Genomic DNA, 16,543 nt, shown 5'->3' with positions numbered 1-16,543 from the left:
CGTTCTTCAAACACACGTGTCAGCAGAAGTAGTTCCAGCGGATCAGGAGCACTGCTTCCTTCAGTTACGCTGCTGAAGACGACAGGCATTTTCAGGACTGGCCCTTGGCATTTGGTTTGTTCTTGCAATCCTGAGTACGAAAAAAATTTTAATGCCTTTTTTATTTTATTATGGAAATGAGATTGGACAGTCTTCATCTGGCACTAAAAGAGTGGCAAGATTCCTTGTTTCTCCTGATCTCTGCTCGTGTAAGTATAGAAATTTGAAATCAAGCCATACACACTATTGCCAGTTGTTTTAAGGCCACCACATTTACACCTTCAAATGAAAACCTTTAAAAGAGTCATTATAATTATAGACAGCAGCCTTGTTATTTAATTACATCCCAGCGTAGCCCCTGCAACTCAAAAAGTTTACAGGCAGTCTAAGAACTGAGAACTCAAATGTATTTTAAAATGTGTACACTGTGGTGCTTCTGAATAATTCTTTGCTACTAGTCAGTGCCAGCTCAGAATTTCACACCCTTGAACAGATTGACTGGTTTGGCTTGTGTAATAGGTACCCTGCTATCCTGGACTACGTGGTGGGTGGGTGGAGATGGGTGCTTTTGGAAATGCCAATTGATAGCTAACCATAACAAGTCGGAGTTATGTGTGAGTTGGGAAGGTAGGAACATCTATCTGAAGCAAAAGGGATCTACTGAGACGCCTGGGAGGAACCACGAAACTAGAAAGGACGCTTTGCAAATCAGCCAAGGCCTGGTTTTGAGGCCATTGACAAGGTTTCTGGTGGGTTTTTTGGGGACCAGCCGCAGGGAAACCGGCCCTGCAGTGTCGGGGGCCACTTATCGTAAGGCAGTCACTCTCCATGACAGTATTGAATTGCCTGACATCCTTTTGCTTTCCAAACAGGAAAGGTAGGTACATGGAATGTCTAGAAAAGGGGTATTTTAATTCAAAGACTCCATATAACACCCCCCTCAAAATATTCATTCATAGAATCATAGAATCGTTAGGGTTGGAAGAGACCTTAAAGATCATCTAGTTCCAACCCCCTGCCATGGGCAGGGAGATTCCCATAGTGTAAGCTATCGAGAGAAAGACTACCGTCTTTGACTTGGTTATGCCTACCATAACTCATTGAATAAAACTCCGTGGATTTTTGTCTTTCCATCTGGAGAGGAAACACAGGCTGGTGTCTTGCGTTATTTAAGGGCCAACTTATTTGAGGTTCAGGTTTGTTGTTTGTTTTTTTGTTTTTTTTTTCTTTCCAAAAAAGATGTCAAAACTGAATTGCATTAATTTTTAATTAATTCTTACATTGGAAACGCTGTTAGTGGTGCTCTGTGTTGTGAGCAACATCTTTGCCTGGGAGTCACTGTGATATTTAAGGACTTAAAGGCAAGCTTGCCTGTTCGCTTAACGAGCTGACTGCTGTCAAAGTCACCTTAGCCCAACAGGTCTGGCCAGAAACGTCTGCAATCCTCCCAGGTCTTGGGAAGACGGGCTGCCTGAGACCCTATCGGGTGCTGCTGGCAGCACGGGGCACATTCCGGGGTTTACAGGCCCTCCACGATATTTCAGGCAGCTCTTGTTTCTGCGGCTATGACCTGTTGCTGAGAGTCAAGCCGCTATGTAAACACAAAGGACTTCAAACTCGCAGTGTGCTGCTTTCCAGAGCAAGTGGTCATTTGTTCCAGTTTCCCATGACCACATTACTGCTTGGGTTTGCTGTTCAGAAAAGAAAAAAATACATCAATTTGCAGCATTAATGCTAGGCAGGGAAGAGGGGTTGGAAATACGGGCTGCATTAGTACGTATTATTAAATGTGCCAAGAGGATAATGTTACCTTATCCCCGGTTTCAGCACTTTAAAATGCTCTCCTTATTAAAATAAAAAATGTTCAAACATTCAGGCTTGTGTAGCCAAAGTCCAACTTAGGAAATACATTATTTAGCTATTAGCAAGACGATCTGACTTTTAAACTCCATCCATGATACCAATTTCTCCGCTGATGCCATTCAAAATCATTTATTTTTCATTGCATTTATAACTCTGGCCAGAAAGAGAAAGGAAAAGCAGTATCAGAGAATAATTTACATTACACCGGATTTTACTGCAGCTTGGCATCGTGAATGAATCTTTGGAATACTTGAAAAGTATATAAGGAAAAAGTCAGTTTCTAATTTGCTGAAGAAAATATTCTGACACGGTGATAAGTGAGGTAACCAAAAAATCGTGGCTTAAGAAACATTCTGAGCGATTGCTGTTTCAGCTGTCCCAATCCACAAGCTGGTATTAAAACGGACTGGTAGTAAAAAACACTCACAGCCTTTTTCTACCTGAGAATATTAACTCTCACTCGGTGGCTGTTAGACAGAATTAACGTGGACGTTTCCAGTCATATGCATTAGCACAGCTTTTGTTTGCAGAATCAGAGATTTGCATTTAGTAGTGTGCAGCAATAAAATAGGGACTGATTTGATATCTTTAATACGCATGTAAATACAAGGCAACTACTCTAAAGTTACTGGGGTTTCTTCAGATTTATATCACCGTTGCTAAAAATAGAATCCGATGGTCTATTTTTAGATAACCCAGACCTGTTATACGTTGAAACCTTGTAGCTGTGTTACCTGCTCTGGTGTCTTCATGGCAAAGCTCCAGCACCTTTGAAAATACACGATTTATTTTAATACAGTTTGGAAAACCTTCTTTACATGCAAATATGCCACAGCCTTCAGGAGTCTTGTGTCTACTGCTGTATCTAATTGCTGATGGATGAAGGTCCTTTCTCTCTGCGGAACCTTTGTTTGTGCCACAGGAATTACTTTTTTCAAACACTTGAAGAGTACCTAAATATTTAATATGGCTCATTTTTTCAGCCGATGGTAGATGTGTTGATTTTGCTGATTCTCTTTTGTCCCAGCTGCCTCAAAAGACAGCAAAAGCATTCCTCGCCCAGAACGAGGAAAAACAGAAGTGCTAGCAACAAAGCCCATGGAAATATTTTTCCCTTTCAATAGTCTGCCTCGCACAGCAAGAAGAAAGCAGCGAGTGATGCTAGGGGAAGGGAACACCCCTATTCATGGGGGATCCCACCAGCGTGAATCTGTCCGAGCGTACCCAGACAGAGCCAGTGGTCAGGGCAGCCAAACTTCCCAGGCCTAGCAATTAAGTATAAAAAGCCTGTCTTCATCCAAAGAGACTGTCTATATTTTGGAAATTTCCACCACACTTCCTTCTGAAGTCCTACTTTTCTTAAAGCGCACAGCAGCACCATCAGCAATAGTTATGCTGGGATAGCAGCCGCTGTAAAGTCATCCATGCTGAAGAACTAGGGCAATCTATTAAGTCAACATGAGTGATCCATGTCACTATCAATTTGTTTGCTCTTTTTAACGGTGGGTTGGGTGGGGTTTTTTTGTGTTGTTTTTTTTTTCTTTTTTTTTTTTTTTTTTAAAATCCTCCAAATTTTCCATTGTCTGCCAGAGATCAGCTGTTGTCAGTGAAAGTTTGACATGGGTGACAGTGGCTGTGGGTGGCACAGCCAGCATTTGGTGTTACCCTGGTGTTACTTGTAATCTGAGAAGACTTTGAGCTTTTAAGACGTTGGTGCCTTTCGTTGGGGCTTTGGTCAGACATTCCAGGAATAGCGGGGAAGCTCCAGTGCTGCTCCTGGAAATGGGGCGGGTGGGGTGGGGGGGCGGAGAAGGAAAAAAAGGGGGAAAATAAATAAATAAAAAAAAAGAAAAGGGGACTGGAACCCAGTGAAACGTTACTGAATCAGCAGCATCGCAATCACCAGTTTTTCAGAATTCATGAAACAAATCCTCAAAAGTGAGGTTGGCTTCAGAATAAAAAAAACGAAGAGCGACCAAACAAAAAAGAGGGAGAAACCCTGTCATGTACAAGTCTAAGCCAGGAATGTCAGTGTTTCATTCCATCCGTTCAACATTTTTTCATTTGTCTTTTGGTTTTTCACTTGTTAGGACTCATGCTTTTTTCAATAGTTACAAGGGACCGAGACCTAAAAATACTGGATCTAATTGCCTGAGAAAAAGAGTGAGGATTTTACAGAAACCACCAAATATCCTGTGACTGGTGATAAAATTGCAAGTGCTGGCAATACTGATTAGGATAGGCTTATTATTGTATTAACTCAGTTAAAAGGATTCAATAAATTGAGTATTTTGTTTTCTTTGATTAGTGTTGTGTATGATTGGAAGGAAAATTTTTATCCTCACTGTGGATCTCAGCCAAAGTTGTGATTAACAACTTCTTGTATCATTCAAGTGTTGAAGAGAGGGAAATATTGAGTGTTAAAATGTATCCTACCTTCTATAGATGAAATTCAGCAGGCAGAAAAAAAATAATTCTATTACCTACAGCAGAATAAAATTAAACTACTCAGTGTGTGTGGTATCTTTTATGTGGTATCTATTAAAAAATTGTAATTTTGAAATATTTTATGCAGATGCTTTTCTTTATATCTTAAAGTAATTCCATTAAAAACACCTAAACTTTAATATTTTGGGGGACATCTTGCAAAACCTGAGAGTTTCAAGACCTCAAAGCAGGCCACGAAGAACGTGAAGCAAGGAGGGGCTTCACAACACACATGCCAAGTCTGGGGGTAAAAGGTGCTTTAGAAGACATAACCTTAAAATGTGGGGTTTTAAACCAATATTTTCAGAAATATATTTTTGTACTTCCTACATCTTGAAAAAGGGAATAAAATGGGAGGAGAGGAAAAAAAGTCAAATGTACACTTTTTGGCAATTCATGTTCAGGTGCATTCAGACAGCTGATATCCCAACTTTATGCTCTTCAGGCAGCAGATTTCCCTGCGCAAGTAGGTTTCCCTCCTTACACTGCACATTTAGCTAAGACACCGCCTAGCAAATACACAGGAAAAATAAAAATTAAAATAATTCCTCCTGCTATTAGCATGATAATGAGCACTGTGAGAGTCCATCATACTTGTGCATCTTAATCAGTAACACAGACAAATTAATTGATAGGCATAAGAAGACACGTTATCCCTTCTCGCAGCGGGCAAGGGGAGGTGAGACGGGATGCAAGGGGATTTGCTCGCACTCCACCCTTTTGATGTACAGTGTGTTTGTGGCCACAGCATTGTGCAGAAAAGGCCAGAAAAAGCTGGAAAAAGACAATTGTGCTCTGATTGTGCCTGCCTGTTAATTCTTAGAAAACAAGTCTGCCTGTTGCCATGGCCCAGATAAACCTCTGGGGCAATCCCTGTCTGCCCTACTGAGCTGGAACCTACCAGCAGGCTAGGTCATGTACATCCACCTTCTCTCTTCCCTTTCCACTCCATAGCTCCACCCTCAGAGGTAGCCATTACGCAAAAACCAAACTTTCCTAGTGTGGTTAAGAAAGAGGCAAAGCACAGGCACCGGTCAAATACACACTCTGTACTCCGTTATATTAGCAAGGGCCAGCATGTTGGTCTGAATTTTGTCTTAATACAGCCTCCGAGAAATCTGTAAAGGAGAAAAGTTGGTTACTTTTAGCTAATCTCCTCCATGTGGCGGTCATACTTCTGGCAGTTTAGGGAAGCCGTGCTCAGCACCCCAGGAGTTGGACCCCGATGTGCTCTTGGGTTTGCCTTCACACTTTCACCGGTGACCCTCACTGGGTTGACCCTGAATCTCCCAGCACAGATTGTTTCTGGACGAAACACCAGCAGAAGAAATAGCTAGTAAGGAGACAGTGATGTCAAGTAGCGATTAGAGGAAGAAGATGAACTAGTGAACAGAGAAATTGACTTTTGTTTGCTTGGATAGAAATCTACCAAAAAACTAGATTGCTAGGGAGATTGCTCTCCTGGGGGGTATCCTTGACCCAAGGGTGGGGAAAAGGGGGAAGGGAGGGACAGCAGTTTTGGCAGCTCTAGACCAGGTGCCAAACACTCCCGATGCCTCCCGGAGGCATGAGGCATGGGCTGCATCCCTCCACCTCGGTCCCGGCACTGCTGCCGGGGCAGGAGTGGGGCTGGTTGATTCAGACACTGATCCTGGAACCAGAAAAACCCTGTTGGCCTGCCGGAGTGGCTAAAAGCAGCAAGTAACAAATATATCAAAGGATGTGGAAGGCAATTCAGACTTCCAGCAGTTGCTCCACTCATTTTAATAATTTTACGGTGTGTCGTTCGCACGGCATTGCCCTAAAGAAATGTAGCAGTTCTCGCTGTTTTTTACAGTCAGGTCTCCTAAGCCCTGCTAGTTTTCTAGGCTCGTATCACAACTGCAGCTAGCTACTGTGAAAAACAACACCTTCTTTTCCTCTTTTCCAGTGGTTTGGGTTATGACAAAAAAAAATCCCAAAAAATAAAAACCCAACAAAAAACATACGGCTAGTAACTGTGACCTACAACTGGAGCTGCTGCCAGAAGCTGAAACCATGATTTCTTTAAGTTATGAAATGTTTCACATAGCCTAATACCACAGCAATGACCCTACTGGGTCTTTTCTGAACACGTTAAAAAAAAAAAAAAAAAAAAAAAAAAAAAGAAAAAGAGGAGGAAAAAGAAGGGAAGAAAACCAATGCTTTAAGCATCAAATTACTAAATAATAGAAATGGTATTTTCTGACTTAGATGTTTAAGAAAGGTTTCATGAAAGAGATGAATATTAAGCCAAACATTTGTTTGGCTTTGCTGCAGCCGGCTGCAGGAATGTAAACTTTTTTTTCAATGACTTCAGCTCCTAATTTAAAAGCTAGGATTTTTAGCAGTGAGCAAGAGACTATATTTGGCCAAAAAATTCTGCTGGCTTTACTTAGTTACCCGGCACATTCAAAACAATACTCCTTTATCAAAAAACAATAGTCTGTTTTATTCACAGCACATGTAGAAGTTGGACCATCCACCAAATTCCACTTTCTTCTCTTGCAATATGTCTGTTGCTGCCTAATGAGCTGCGACAGTGCCTGTGCTTCATTTTCAGCAAATTAAATTTATGCCTCGCAGGAATTGTGGTCTGGTCGTGGCACTGCTCCTAGGTATGGGTGGGGTTTGTTTCTTCAACCAGCTCTTGGTTAGCCACATGGGTACGTGCTGTCGCACCACACAACAAAATCTTCTCTATAATAACTGGTTTAAGTAGCCATCCACCCCACAAAAGTGGATCCCATTTAATTTACTTTGTGTTTACAGCGCTCCCTTTCAAACTGCATTGTTGGCACAGATGGGTATTTATACAACTTTTATTTTAAACTATTTATTTAGAGTTGGGACTTCAGTAACACTCGCTGTCAGATTTATAGTGCATGTTTAAAACCGAGGTTCTAAAAATGTAATATTTCAAAGAGGAGGAAGCAGACAATGAACTTATACACTTGGGAGTCTATTCTTTCTCTGGGTGTGATGGGAGGTGTGCACGCTGCTGACGAAGGAGTCGGCCCACGAAGCAGAGTGTTTGCATCCATGTTTATACAATTGCGCTTGATCAAAAACTACCGAGATCACGTGCCGTCTTCGGATGTAATGGGAAACCAACAGACTGCTGGGGGAAAGTAGATTTTGAATGGTGGATTGCCGTGCTCCCCTGGCAGGGGTAGGTCTTGGTGGGATACTCCGTTGCCTATGGGTAGGGTCAGGTCTGGTGTTGACCTCGGAGGGAAATGAAATGAAGACAAGAAGGTGCACAAAAAAAGAAAAAGAGAAAATGGCTCTTGCTCAGCCACAGAAAACAGGGTTAATACGAAAATGGCTTTCAAAAAAACCTCCTCTTTCTTCAAAACCAGCAGGATAAAACCATTTTCCACTTTCCCGTAAGAGCTTTCAGGCAGGGGCCTGAAAGGGGGCCTGAAAGGGGCCTGTAGGGCAGGGGGAAGAATTATTTGGTCAATAAATAACAAAGTTCTTCATAAAAATGGGTATTATGAGCTGAGCATTTGCAGTCAGTGTCCCCGTTCTCCATGGCTAGCAGAAGAAAGAATGGCAATGTGTATGGGGCACAGAGAATACTTTATGTCTACAGGAGAAAAAGTTACTTTTAATGGAGGCAAAACTTGGCCTAAAAGGTTTGGTTCATCTTTTTTATAAATCTATGTAATTTCTCTTGTCTTGCCCCCTGCAAAAGTACTACCTCACAGATTTAGTTTAGAAAGCCACTGGTGTATACAACTCAGCGCTTCCTACAATGATTCAATAATGTGGAAAAAAATGAAGGAAAAATCCTTGTTAAAGATTGGATTTGTCAGGTTTCTTGCAAGTTACAATAACAACCATGAAATCTCTTGGCAAACTCCTGCCCCTCCCTTTCTCCTGAGATTCCAAAATTAAAACTTCAATTTTTACAACATCACTGTGAAATAACATGGAAACAGGTGAAATGACATAACCACTCTTTCCTCAGGGATTCAGTGGAGGAAATAAACAGTAGATTTCAACACTCTTGACTCTCCATCCCATGTTGTAACTTCTAGTCTTTAAAGAGCTTATACTCTTAATGATATTTGCTACAAGCAGTTCTGCATAAATTGGATTATTTGTAGTGTGAGAACAGTTAAAGAACTTGAGCAAAAGTTGGAAGGAGCCATGTCAGCCTCTTCTCTCTCTTCTCTGGTACAAAGTGTGAAGAAACATTTAAATAAAATAATAAAAAGTGATAGAAAATAAATATGTACACGCCAACATATATATGTATGCGTGTGTGTATATACATATATAAGAGGGTTAGCCTTGAAACTTCACAATATGCTACTGTATAACTACATAACTTCACTATACCAATGTATACCTACTACACCTACTGTATAACTTCAATATATTCTCCACATTCAAATAGCTAACATGATGCCTTTTATTTATGTAAAGCAATAGAAACTGGACATGTAAAAATGTAACTGGTCAGAGCTGGCCTTTCAAAGGGCCCAATATTTAGGCTAGCGAGCACAAATGTGAGTGAGCTTGGCAAATGCATTACGATCTTTATAGCGCAGGGTATGGAGTGGGGTGGTCACACAGATGGCGTCGGTGTTTCTGAACCCCCCCGAAATGCTCTGTAGCACAAGAATAGCCTTTTATCCCCACTGAGGGCATGCAGAGGGCTGACACAGGGGTCCCAGCGACCTGCCAGGCTCTGAGGACATGGCATGACTTACTGTCCTCAGACACCCCAACAACCGCATCTCTTTCTGGGGATGAAGTGGGGAGAACAGGTGAATTTCACTTGCGCAGAGCAGAATTACATAATTGCAAATGTCAGTGCAGTACTCTTACTGAAGAGCTAGTGAAGGGAAAACATAATGAAATAATTCATAATTCATAATAAGATTATAATACTAATGGTGGTAATATAATCAATTGAGAGTTGATCTATATAGGACTTTTCATTACTTGCTTTCTGGGTCTCTGCAGAGGAGGAAAGTAATATTACACTAACCACATAATCAGATGCCTTTCAGGAGTTATTTACAGGACGGTCCTGCCTCAGAACTAGTGCTGTTACAAAGCCACGTAGGTAATTTTTGTTCCCATGGGGCTTTGAGAATACAAAGTCTTTGCAGAAGTGCAAAACCTTATTGTTATTGTTTCATCATCGTTTACCATGAGCTCTCCTCTTCCCATGAAACCACCAATGGTAAAATTGGTAAAATTTTACCAATGGTAAAATTGCCAGATGTATTGCGAAGGTGCAAGAAGACAAAGACGATGCAAAGATGATGCAAAGATGACGCAAAGATGCAAAGGGTGTAAGTTGGATGGCAGCATTTTTTTTTTCCAGATTACCTTTGTCTGTCTAATCACCAAGAATATCTAGATTCCTATTTGTTTCCCTGTGCTGCATGGAGGCCGTGCCTGCAATGCTGCGTGAGCCATTTACGAAACGTGGGTAGGGTGGAAACCAGTTGCCAGTGCTGCGAGTGGAGTTTCAGGTAGTTACAGGCAAGTGCAGGTGGTCAACACTGCAAAAGTGTCATTGTTGAGCATTTTATGTCATTTATAAGTGGTATAAGAAAGCCATTATGGCCACAAACCCATTAGCCCTTACGGCCACGAAGTGGGGAGGGCACTGCCGAGCAGGCTTGCAGGAAATTCATTGTGTGCTGGCAGGCAATTCATTATAAGCAGTGTGGAGAGGGGTGTTTTTTTCCTTTTTTTTTTTTATTTTTAAAAAATAGTAATGATTCAAATGAAGGTGTTAGTGTAAACCAATTTGTAATCACCATACAGAGATTTCTGCAAACGTGTATGTGTACTTTGGTGTTATTTTCGGTTATTTTGCACTCACTCCTCTTCAGGTGGTATAAACTGTGTATGTGAAATACAGTTCTGCCTGTAATAATCCCATATTCCTCATAATTATTTCAGTGGTGACTATAGAGTGCTTTAAGCTGGGCTGTCCTACAGAAATGGGCCGGTGTTGGCTCACACTCAAAAATAATAGGAAGCTGAATTTGCCGTTTTTGCTTACATTGCCCTGTGTGATACAGTGCACAATTTAGGATGCTGGCATCTAAAAATAGTCCTGGGCTTTTTCCAAGAGAGTCAGAAAGTAGTACCCCTGTTAAAATGCCTTTCTAGAGTGTAAAGTAAAGGTAAACACTCAAGTAGAGCTCTTTGTACATAAATATTTTCTAGTAGAGTCTAAGGGATTTGGTTCTCAGAATGACAAAAAAAAAAAAATGCCAAAACCAAATCAAACAAAACCCAGAGAAATGAACAGTGTAATTTTTGCTTCCAATTTTATTTTTGGAGAATTTTGTAAGCAAGATTTTTACTAAATTCAGGGTTTATTTGAAAGCCAGCAAAGATACCATGCTGCAATAAAAAATAAACAATTTCTATGTAGACTTTCAATTGTTAAATTATTTTATGTGAAAAGCTAGGAAATGAAATACTTCTAAATATAGTGCATTGGAATTTTCTTATCAGTTAATTTTTTAGAAGCTCTACACTTAAAAGCACCATAGTAACAGCTCTGCAAGCTGATTCTTCATTACAGTTATCCACCGAGAGCTTCACTGAAGACATTTCCTCTGGGATCGGAGAGACTAAAAATCAATTCTGATAATATTAGAACAAATTTAAAGAGCAAAAAGCCCTAGAAAGTATGTGATGAATAAATAGGGAGATCTTTATTCCCTGTGTAATATTTTTTGCCTCTTTTCTTCTTTGTTGTGCTGTAAACAAATACTTTCAAGTTGGAAATGTTAACACCTTTTCATTCCTTCAAATGGTTTTGTGAAACTGGGGCTGAAATCATTCCCTCTGAATTACGAAAGCATTTAAGGTACACAAGTATTTAAGTTACTGAGCTACTAGTCTTTACAGAGCAGACTGTGAGAAGGTCAAAGGGATGAAAATAGTGATGAGATCTTTGCAAATAACTAATGGTTTGAAAATGTCTGCCTGGTGTACATTATCCTTGTAGCCTTGAACCTGCGTTGAGGGGGTGAATCATAACATCATCTACCTTCCCCCCAAAAAGCCCTCAGGTTATGACGATGAAGGCAGAAAGCTGAGGAGAAGTCCAGCCGTGTCTCGAGCCCCACGGTCTACCCAGGAGGGACTCTGTTTTGCACGGCTGATTCGACCTCACTCTGCAGCCTCCTGCTCCAACACCAACAAACTCTGCCCAAGTATTGTGGTTTAACTTATTGCATTCGTGAAATGAGGCTTAGGTTGTCCTAATTAGATGCTATCAACAATTAAGAAACGCATTGTGTGCCGCAGAGCGGCTCGGTGCTCCTGGAGGGGAGCCAGCAGAGGTGTCACCTCCGTCCTACCTTGTCGTCAGCTGCAGCTCTCCTTTGGCTGTGCAAGCAGCAGCTGCGCTAGACAAAATAATCCGAATTCTCACACGCACTTTTCCTTTAGGAAACAACTCACACTGAATAGCATTTCTGGTACAAGGCGCCGCTACATCTGAGTGCTGGTTGTGCTGGAATAAAAATAAAATTAAATGTTTCATGAAAATAAAACATCGACTCGCCATCTTTTGTGACTTTAAGATGTGGTCTTCCATCATGCCATGTACACTTAGTCTGGAATGATGTCCAGCAAACACCTACCAACCTCAAAGCTGTCTGGGGGACGCTTGGTAATGTGTCTCAGCCTGCATGAACACCCCATATCCAGGACACAACATCACTGGTGGTGTCAGAGCTTCTGGTGGCAGATCTGCATAAACAGGGAAAGGGATGGTTGTTGCTTATCTCACTTTCATAGAATCATAGAATCATTTTGGTTGGAAGGGACCTTTCAGATCATCGAGTCCAACCTTCAACCTAACACTGACAAAGCAACCACTAAACCATGTCCCTCAGCACCACGTCTCCTGTGTTTTAAATACTCCAGGGATGGCGATTCCACCACTTCCCTGGGCAGCCTGTTCCAATGCTTGATAAGCCTTTCGGTGAAGAAATTTTTTCTAATACCCAATCTAAACCTCCCCTGGTGCAACTTGAGGCCATTCCCTCTTGTCCTACTGCCTGTTCCTTGGGAGAAGAGACCGACCCCCCCTGACTACCCCCTCCTTTCAGGGAGCTGTAGAGAGCGAGAAGGTCTCCCCTCAGCCTCCTTTCCTCCAGGCTGAACACCCCCAGCTCCCTCAGCCGCTCCTCACAAGACTTGTGCTCCAGACCCCTCACCAGCTCCGTTGTCCTTCTCTGGACACGCTCCAGCACCTCAGCATCTCTCCTGTAGTGAGGGGCCCAAAACTGGACGCAGCACTCGGGATGGGGTCTCACCAGTGCCCTGTACAGGGTGATGATCACTTCCCTTTCTCCACATTTTTCTTTGCTTTGCTTTTTAACACTGTTTTGGCTGAAGGTAGAATGAGATACGGTCTCCTTCAAAAACTTGAGTTAATAAAGAGCTTGAAGCTGCAGTGGCCGGAGCCGGGATCATCCCTGCTGTGACGGGTCACCGCTGGCTTGGGATGCAGGGAGGGTGCGGCGTCCCAGCTGCTGACAGCCAGCTCACTGAAATCCCCATGCAATTGTTTCTGGAAGTACGGTTGGCTTCAAAAGGGAGAACAACGGAGTCCTTTGTATCCTGGTGTGTGAAATCCACGTGCCCAGTCTGGCCCCAGGCCATGGCTTGGCTGGGTAGCTGGAGAGCTGCGAGGGCTGGCCCTGAGGCATCACAAACCCCCTCACGTTTGTCCAAAAATTGTTTACAGGTTAACTTTGCAAGCTTAAGCATCACCTGCCAAAGCACTCCACATTTCTGCCAAAGCAGATATTATCTTTCCTGAAGCTTACCTAAACCTGGCGTAAAGAAATAAGATTTCCAGTCTATAGCATGGCTTAAAAAACAGGTATTAGTGCAACCCCAGGGAGGTGCAGCGCAGGGTACGGGGGCTTGGGACATGAGTGTCTGAGGCTGGCTTTGTTGCTAGAGAAAATGACACCATGCCTAACTCTGCCGTACCTGCTCGAACAAAATAATCCACTAACTCACACAAGCTCGGCGGCAGAGTTATTTGTGCAAGTGAATAGCGATGTTGAAGTCAATCATTTGGTTGGTATCCAGCATTATGGTGAAGCCCTGTGTGCCTGGCGGCTGCAGACTGAGGGAGGTTTGGGTTATCTGTTGCAGACTGGGTTAGACGTTTTTAGTTAACAGTGTGGTGGCTAAACCCGAGGGTGCCAGTCTGAGGGGATGCTCGGCCTCCTGCAACGTCTACAGTCCTTGTTCTACCCAATCCGTGATCAAGCAAAAGACTGATAAAACAAAAACGTAGAAGGCGATTATAAAATCAGTTTGAAGTGCATTTTGTCTAACTCGCTGTTTTAAGAATTAAAGAATAATGTTGAGATGATTGTCCCCTTAAGGGCGGCGGGAAATGTTGGGTTTTGTGGAGGGATTTGAGTACAGGTGAGTGTGTGTGGGGTGCATGGGCAAGCAGAACGGGAGAGGCGGGAAGGAGCGGCAGAAAGGTGCTTTTGGAGGAAAAAAAGAAGAAAAAGCAAAGGGAGTTAGAAAAGGCAGGTCACTCTGTCCCCTTCAAGGGGTGGAGAGATATCCTGAAAGATGACAAAACCTTTGAAATGAGTGCAAGGGGTTTGAAATGGGTTTACAAAATTTAGAATCTAGGAAAAGACCATAAAGGGAAGTAATACAACCCAGAGATGATTTTATTTTAACATTATTTTATGTTGGTTGGAGCAGTGAAGAGTAAGATCTGAATTTCAAACCTGGTTGCAACTTAGTCTCCATATAACCTCCTACAAAGAAAGAGCTACCAGTATTTAACATTTTTGTACTGCACTTGAAGATGTAAGGTGTATCTGGATGAAATACTGCCATAGTTAAGCAAAAATCCCAATGCATAACAACAGTTACACCAGCAGTTCAAGACCAGAATGGCTTCTAAATGACACAACAGTGATACTTTCCAATTATTAAATGCTATTTTTGAGGATATAATTTTGCAGCCAGTCTCATATGGAGATCTCAAAAAACTCAAGTTGTTTTAATAAGGAATGAATGAGGATTCACAACTTTGCCATGATATAGTGCAGGAAATGCTGTCAAAGAAATATATGGAAATGAGGAAAAAGAAATAATAGGAAGATGTGAAATTGCCCAATGTCACAGTTCTTTGCTCTTAATTCCATTTTTAGTCATCAATGCAAATAAAGGTGTTGTACTATCTCGGAGAGATGGTTAGGTAATGTTATTTTGAAACACACCTTCAGTACATACAACTGAGTACCCTGTGCAATTTTCCAGAATCATTCACTGGGAATTAGTAATTTCTGGGCAGCAAAAGCTTACCAGGGGCAGGACGATGTCAGCACTTTCACCACAAAATCGTCATTGTTCAGCAGACAGAGAAAATGTTTGAGTCATTTGAGTCTATGGGAGTGGCAACCATACAAGATGGAAAAAAAAAAAGGAAAATCTCCAGCCATTTTCTTGGTTAGAAATATTGGCGCCAAGGAAAAGGGAAATTTGCCACTTTGAGAACTCATCCCACACTTTTAAAAGCCTTGAAAAGAAAAGCCAGTGTTGGCTATCTTCATGCTGCAAGCCTACAGACTAGAAAACTGGGTGCAGCTCCATCGTTACGTGAACATGAGGCAACAGCGGGTTATGGCCCACCACAAAAAGCTTTTGGAGCAGGCTGTGCAGAGGTACAAGCAGGACAGGATCGAGTGAGGGCAGCGTGCTTCACCTGGGGCTGAAACACCTCTAACCGTGCGCTAGCTCTTTTTATCTACATGTAGGAGAATTCTTCTGAAGCTGGACACTGCTGGCTGGAGTGGTTCAAAACCAAGCAATTGTTTTGGGGCTTTTTGTACCATTCTGGATTGGTTATGTTCTCACCCGCAGGCAGATGTTTGGGTGGGATATCTACTCTGAAGCCAGTAGTGAGCGAGATCTCACCTCCCTGAGCAGTACAAAATGGGTCATTTGCAGCTTCTTGGTGATCATTGTGGGCTTGGCAGGAGACGAATCACTAGTCACACAGAAGGACACACCAACATTAATGTTGTCTAAGGTCAACTATGTCTTGCTGGAAGAAGCAGAAAACTTCAGTGTTACGTGTCTGAGCCAGTATGACTGAGCAGCACACGCCTCCTCACACAACAAGGCTGGTATAAAAGGCTAGAGGATGAAATCTACCAAGTGCCTTCTAAATAAAGGTGTTGAGCTGTAGCAATACTAAACATCACATGCAAAAAGAAATCTCTGTAAACACATATGTCTGGAAGACAAACATGAAGCCTACCGTGGTCTGCAAATGAAGCTTCAGATGCTGTATTTCTATTTTTTCTGTTGGGTTCCCCCACGAACTGAGTTATACGGTGTCGCAAGGATTAGCTTACTGTCCCCATTTAGCTCTCCAACGAGGTGTGAATACTTTAGCACTGATGCACAGTCCGTTTTCACTGGTGTTTCATCTGTGTTTCATCATGCTGGGAGAAATGAGTCTTTGGGCATTTCTGAGGGCTGCTGTGAAGAGGACAGGCATGTTTCCTCATCGTTTTGTCACGAGGTGTGGTGGGGCTCCTCTTTCATGCAGTGCCAACCTGATCTGGGGGAGTCTTGGAGTAAGTATGAAGAAGTGTGCTGGGTTCTTTTTTGTCAGGGCTCGCTTTGTGACTCTGGCACTGGCAGGGGTACGTGAGCCTGAGTGGAGGCTGTGTGGTGGGCGCACAGAAGCAGTCAACTAATTTAGGGTAGAAAAACCCTCTTGTGATTTTCCTTTTTACGCATTTTGAAAGAGAAGGACTCAGCTTTATCTCTCACACTACTTTTACGTTGTTAACAAGGTGACTGGTGTCAGTATGGTGGACCCCAGAGAGGAATACCAGAGGTAACGGTCGTTAGCAGGTATCATCAGCTTGACAGGACAAACACAACCCACAGATCTTCCCTGGTTAAAAGACACTGCTGTCCCTGAATGGGTGGCATTAAGCATCTTGGGGAAGAATTTCACAAATCTACGTTGCGATCAGGCTTGGGGTGTAATACCTGGGTTTTACAGGTATTTACCTTACTTGGGTAAGCATTTCTTCTGTATCACGTAAGCTGCCCTTTTGCCTTTAGTCCTTTG

Source organism: Rissa tridactyla, chromosome Z (assembly GCF_028500815.1).
Source record: "Rissa tridactyla isolate bRisTri1 chromosome Z, bRisTri1.patW.cur.20221130, whole genome shotgun sequence".
Taxonomy (NCBI): Eukaryota; Metazoa; Chordata; class Aves; order Charadriiformes; family Laridae; genus Rissa; species Rissa tridactyla.
The sequence above is the reverse complement of the archived record's forward strand: the minus strand, read 5'-3'. Positions refer to the sequence as shown.